We start from the raw sequence: 7,315 nt of genomic DNA, 5'->3' as shown, positions 1-7,315 counted from the left end.
CTCTGGGTACCACCCTCCCAGCAAAGTTCAATCGACAATCTCTGCCTCACCTGGATTCAGAAACTTCCCCCTCCTGAAGGTTCTGGGACTCTCACTTCAGGAAGCCCCCTCACAGTTGACTAATAATTTGTCAGATGTTCTACATCAGTCTATAGCCCTCAAGGAGGAAGGATTCCAGACTATTCTTGGTGCCAATGTCAGCTCTAACGTCATGGCCACCAGAGCCATATCATCTTTTCTTCATTTGCTCCAGAAGCCATATCAACACCCAACAGGCATCTCCCACCCCTTTAAAAAAAGAAAAGACCCTTATTTCAAAAGACACTAACAAGTATCACTCTTCCTGTACTTTTCATGAAAGATGAAAGCTCACTGATGTCCAGTGTTGACGGCCTGCTTGCCAAGCTGGTGTGCCACTGGGGATAATGGAACCTTTCATAGGTAGATGGGGCTCTGGGACACAAAGTCTTGTCTTTAAGGATGAGCACTTAAAGAAGAATAAAAGAATAGATAACCTTCCTTCTTTTGCTCCTGATACTATGACATAAGCACTTTCTTCTACCATGGGCTCCCTCCATGATCTACTGGAACTCCACAGGCAATACTGGTGATAAATAGAAGAAAAAGATCTAAAGAAAAAGTGCACACACACACACACACACACACACACACACACACACACACATCCCATATACATAGACACAGAGACACAAGGATCCCATAGGAAGACAAAACCGAAAGCTATAATATATAATGCAAAGGACATGTAAGGTTAAAACATTATGACAAATGTTTTATGACAAAACTTTATGAGACCTGACCAAAAACAAAGAACCTGCAGAGATGCTGAATTCATTTTGTGTTGGCCATCTACTGGGGGGCCAGGGGCCTGCCCTTAAAAAATAAATAAATAAATAAATTGTTAAGACACACACACAAAAAAATAAAGAAAAGAAAAAGGAAAGTAATTATAGCCTCTTAGGTACATGAGTCTGGAGCTATCATGCCATCAAAGTTGACTATAAATTGTAACCAAGTATCTCTAGAAGATTCTCTGTGTGTTCGGTCAAGAGAAAATAAACAATTTCCTATCTTAAAAAACAAGTGGCTTGTATCCCCAGTGACATTCCACTGGAGAAAACTAACTTCTTTTTCTAGAAGTCATCAACTGAAGATAGCTTCCAAGTTAGGGGTAGGTATTTATGTCCACTTCCCCCTTAGCACTAGGGCCCATCTTGCCCCGGCCTGTGCAGGCCCTGTGCATGCTGCCTGTGTCCCAGTGAGTTCACATTGCATCAGTACAGCTGTGTTAAGAGGGCTTTGCTTTCTTGGTGTCCTCCAGCCTCTCTGGCTCTTACAATCTTTCTGCCTCCTCTTCAGGAGGGTTTCCTGAGCCCTGAGGGAAGGGCCTTAATAGAGACATCAGGTTTAGGGCGAAGTGTTGTGAGGTCTTTCATTTTCTGTACATTGCCTGGCTGTGGGTTTCTGTGTTTGTTCTATCTATTGTAGTAGGAAACTTCTCTGATGATTGCTGAACAAGAAACTGATCTATGAGTATAGAAAGATGTCATCAGGAGCCATTTTATTACTGAACTTTACTGACAAAACAAACAGTAGTATTTGGTTTTCTTCTGGGTCCCTGCCTTATCTAGCCTCAGGTTCTTGGCTAGGGAAACAGTGTTGGGGATGGGTCCCATCTCATGGAGTGGGCCTTAAACCCAAGAGGATAGCGGTTGGTTGCTCCCACAGGCCTTGTGCCACTCTCACACTAGTGTATCTTGTAGGGAGGTTACCTTTGTATACTGAAGGCTTGGTAGCTGAGGCGTGGTTTATCTTCCCTCTTTGGTGTATAGTACTGCACTCTGAGCCCTGGTTGGTAGGGGGTGAAGACTCTGTAGTCACCAACTCGACTTCTCTGTGGGAAATGGGTTGTATAGATGTTGTCTTCAGCAACAGGGCTTTACTGTCACAACAACCCACAAGTAATAGCCTAGGTTGTTTGGGGTTTCCCATGGGGCTCCTTTGGCCAACAACTTAATTAGATAAAACCCATTCCTAGTACAGTGTGTGTGTGAATTATTTCTTTTTTTAAAACATGCCCAATTGGGGGAGCAGGCTATGAATCTTTTTGAGCTGATGTATGTTAGGGGACAAGCTCATGTAGGAAGAGGTGTTGGTCAATTGCAAAGTTGAATGACTTTAAAACATTTTAACCCTGACTAGACGTATTTCACAGACTTACTAAGAAAACACACAGTCTGCCTGAAATACACTCCAGGGAACAGAATACACTGCTTGTGAAGGGCTCTGACTCAGTTTTACCTTTTGCAATGCTTGTAAATAGCTAAAATGATTTTACACACACACACACACACACACATACACACACACACACACACACACACACACACACACACACGCACACACAGAGGCATACACAGGCACACATACACACCAACAGGCACACTCATGTCTTGTCACACATATACATATTTTTAAAATATCCTGCCTAAAAGGCAAGGCACAAACCAGGTATTCTATTTTCCACGGTTTCTCATGCCTTCATGAGAACAATAACTCGCCAGGACTTTTAAAACACAGCCTCTTAGGCAAGGGCCAGGTTCTATTATTAATCTCTTACCTGTATATGAGCCCTCTCTCGCAGCAGGACTTGGCAACCAAGCACAATTGCAGAAAGCCAATCCAGCCCTCCCCTCCCCACTGTCACCTGTAGCTTTGACTTACAACCAAGACACGGCCACCTGCAGATGGTATATGAGAAGCCCAGAGGACGGACAGACGGCTGGGCAGACCACATCCCCAGTACACCTGTCACTTCATCACCCTGCTCGGATGCCTGCCAGGTGACTGCAGCAGCAGCCGAGCAAGCCAGGAAGCCGTTTGTCTCCCAGCCACCCAGCCATCTGCCTTAACTACTTTGAATCGTTTTGTTTTGGTTTTGAAACAGATGCGGTAAACTGTGCCAGTCATATAAAAACTCAGTCAGCTGGGGTTCTTGCCACACAATCTTATTTAGATAACAAGCCACAAAAAGAATCCGTCTCCTTAGAAGAAGGGTTCTAAGAGCATCGTATATTTCCAGTCACCTCTCACTCTCTCCCTTTCGATGCCCCTCTCCCATGTGTATATATGTGTATTTGTATATATATGTATACATGTGAATATATGTATATTTGTATATATATATATATATATACATGCATATATATGTATTTTTAAAACTCAGTGGTTTTCAACTTTCATGGGGGTTGCCTAAGACTATCAGAAAGCACACATTTATATTACGATTCATAGTAGTAGCAAAATTAGCGTTATCAAGTATAAAAATAATTTTATTGTTGTGGTCACTATAGCAAAAGGAAGTGTATTAAAGGGTTGTAGATTTCAGAACATTTTAACCTAATGAATGAAGCCATGTTTCAGTAGCAGACAGAAACTCTATGCATGTTTTAATAGTCACATCCTCCAACATTTCATACCCTTTCAATCTCTTCACAGAGAATTCAGCCACTCTAGTTCCTTTGGGATATTGGATATAACCCCTTAAAAGCAATTGGAGAATAAAACATGCTTTATGCTGAATAAGGCCTTTATTGGAGAGTAAATCTGAGAAAAAGAATTAATTTCTCAACAAATTAAAAAATATGTATTTATTCAAAACTATAATGAAGACTTGATTGTTAGTTAACTGAGTCTGACAAATTCCTTTTAATATGCAAAACATATCCAAGGACCAGTGACTGATGTGAGAATATGACAAACACACCCTAAGTAGGCCCGAAAGAAAAATAGTAGAATCTACAGTCCGCTCTTAATGATTAATAGAACAATTAGTCAGAAAGCCAGCCAGGATATAAAATAGCAGAAGAACATCATAGAAACCAGCAGGACCTAATAGAAATTTATAGAACATTATACCCTGAAAGAAAAAAAAAACATATACTTTTCAACTGTTAAAAATGCATATGCCAGAACTGTCAATATCATAGCCAAAACACAAAGCTTGACAAATAAGAAAGAATTGAAATTATATAAAGTGATTCTCTGAGGTCCACCGAATCGATGAGTGAAAGAGAACAGGAAAGTCTCCGAATGCTTGGAAACTTCACAGCACGCCTCTCCGTAGTCTGTGGATCAAAGAGGACGTCTCTGGAGGAGTTTTTAACATGTAGTGATTGAACTGAATAGAAATGAAATTCAACATATCAATATGGAAAAGCAAAGTGAGCGGCATTGCAAGAACACACTGATAAGAAAGGAAATGCCCACCAATCTCACAGAGCTAGGACTGGGAAGAGAGAGATGGCTTAGTGGGTGAAACGTTTACCACACAAGCAGGAGAGACTGAAGTCAGAGTTCCAGAATCTGTGCAAATTAGGAATCCATAGGGCAATCCATAACTCCTGACGTTCCTACGGCAAGAGAGAAGATGGAAACAGCAAAGCTCCTAGAAGCTCTTTGTCTAGCTGCCCTCATGCACACAGAGGCCAAGAACAAGAGACGTGTCTCAAACAGGGTAAGGAACCTGGCACCTGAAGCTGTCCTCTAACCTCCACACGCATGATCCACATGTGTGCATGCACACACCCATTCACACATAACGTGCACACACGAAGAAATGTTTGAAGGATCTAGGACAAATGAGAAAAAGAATGCCAGCAATGGCTCAGAGAACAAGAACATCCACCAAGCTAACAACCCAATCCTAACTCCTGGGACCCACATGGTGGAAGGAGAGAAACCACAGCTACAGTCTGTCTTCTGACTTCCGCACATGTGCCAAGGCGCCCATACCGGAGCACATCAAACCAAGAAATAAATATGCAATTCAATTTAAAAAAAAAATAAAGTTAAAACCAAGCAGAACAGCATAAAAATAAATAGAAAAAAAATAAGATGAAATTGAAAACAAGAAAAAAGAATAGGAAAAATAAATAAAACAAAGCCTTGTCTTCGAAACAATAATAAACCTTACGAACCATTAGCAAAAATAACAAAAGGTAAAAAGAGATGACGCAAACTACCAATCTTAGAAAGAAAGCCTGAGGTGTAAAGATATGGAAAGGGAAATGACAGAGAACTACACAGTCCTTATAACAGCTTAAGTGAAACAGACTTTTCCTCCAGAAGCAGAAACCATCCAAGAGGAAGTAGACAGGTTAAATAGTCCTGCAATGTTACATAATTTGATACCCTCACCCACCCTTAAACTCACAAGCCTGGAAGCTTGGACTGGAGAAATCTACTAACATTTATTCCCAATCCCATTTTTAGGTACAGTCCACTTTTGGTGGGGAAGTCAAAGCAGCCAGAGCCTGACACACTCACAATTGGGAAACAGAAAGAAATGGACGCAATCTGCTGCCCAGCTTCCTGCCTCTGCTTAAACACTCTGGGTACCATCCACAGTGGGGGAGGGTCTTCCCATCTCAGTATGATCAAGACAATCTTCCACAAGCATGCCTGGAGCCCTGTTACCCAGGTGATTCCTAGATGTTGTCAAGCTGACAATTACCACTGACCACTAAAGTAATCTACTAAAGTCAACTCAAGGAACTGACAACTACAAGAGCTCTCAGGAATACAGCTAAGCAACAGGACACAGGACTGGGAAAAAAAAAAAAAAAACACTACCTCTTTCCTGCCTGGAGATCTTGGAGAGTGTGCGTACATTGCTCTTCGGAACATAAACTCCTGCTTACTAAACTGTACAATTAGGGAATTACAAAGTCCCGTATTTTTACAAACCATTTTTTTTTAGACACAGTCACCTGTAACTCTTATGTAGACTAAGCTGCCCTTGAACACACAGAAATCTGGCTGCATTTGCCTCCTGGGTTTTGAGAAAAAAAGGAGTGGGCGACCATATCCAGCCTTGGGAAGCAAAAGTTGTAATGACAGGGAAAACTATGATGTTAGGAATAAATCTAAATAAAGGTATTGTAATATCATTGTAAGATTTCTTTTATTTTAAATCATGTGTGTGGATATGGGTTCAGGTGCCTGGGGAAGCTAGAAGATGGCACTGGATGCCCTGGAGCTGAAGTTGCAGGGTGTTCTGAACTCTCCAGTGTAGATGCTGGGAACCAAACTTTTGAGTCCCCTGTAAGAGCAGTATGAGCTCTTGATCGCTGAGCCATTATTCAACAATGGTAAGAATCATTAACACTGCTCTAGGCTGCTTAAGGGAAAATGGGTTGAAAAAATAATAGTAGCAATGACCAAAAGGAGGAAACACTTAAATGTAACATGGTATATATCCCTGCCTTAGAATATTATACAGGCATTTTGTGGTGATTTTGAAAAAAAAATAGTGTTCACAATGTGATAAGATATTAGCATACACAACTGAAAATATAATGGGATAACAGGAACCGTGTGATTCAAGCTAGGGAAATAATTCAGGCAGTAAAACCCTTACTACACAGGCTTAATGATCTGAGTTCATTCTTAGAGCTCATGTAAAAATCCAGATGTGCTGTTTCAAGCTTGTAACCCCTGTGCTGGGGAGATGCAAACAGACAGTCCGCTGGGGCTTGCCGGTCATCCAATCTAGTCCACTTGGTGAGCTCAGGTCAATGACGGATCATTGTCTAAAAAAACCAAGGTGGGTGGCACCTCATGAATGACCCAGTTTGACCTCTGGCTTCCACACACATGTACACTCATGTCCATATACATGTAAACACAAGTGTATGTATACTCTTATACACATGAATACACATATACAAAAATGAGTTGTCTTACTGAATTTCTCTGAGTCAGAGTATGTCATTGAACCTGGAGCTCACTGGCTAGCCATCAAGAGCCCCAGGCAACTCCTGGGCTGGCCTCCCCAGCACTGAGAATACAAGTGCTATCTTGCCTGGCTTTTTTACATGGGTGTTTGGAATCAAACTCAAGTCCTCACACTTGCTTGAGATATATATATATATATATATATATATATATATATATATATATATATATATATATTTTACCTCTGAGCTATCTCCCCAAATTTTCAGTTTGGAATCTTTGATTGCAGAATTCTCGATTGAGAGAGCAGACCTTGGGTGCAAGCTCTGCAGCCAGTCCCACAACACCCAGAGGAATCTCCACTCCCAGGCAATCTCTGACACACCCAGGATCAGAGGTGAGCAGGAACCAACATCTGTCCCAACACTGGGAGTAATTGGGTCCAGCGGGATCAGGCACACAGGAACTCCGCCAGCCCAGTGACTCCAGTTCCTTCCAGTCTGTCTGGGATAGTGTTCTGAGCAGACCTTGGGCACAAGCTCTGCAGCCAGTCCCA

Source organism: Mastomys coucha, unplaced genomic scaffold (assembly GCF_008632895.1).
Source record: "Mastomys coucha isolate ucsf_1 unplaced genomic scaffold, UCSF_Mcou_1 pScaffold1, whole genome shotgun sequence".
NCBI lineage: Eukaryota > Metazoa > Chordata > Mammalia > Rodentia > Muridae > Mastomys > Mastomys coucha.
The sequence above is the reverse complement of the archived record's forward strand: the minus strand, read 5'-3'. Positions refer to the sequence as shown.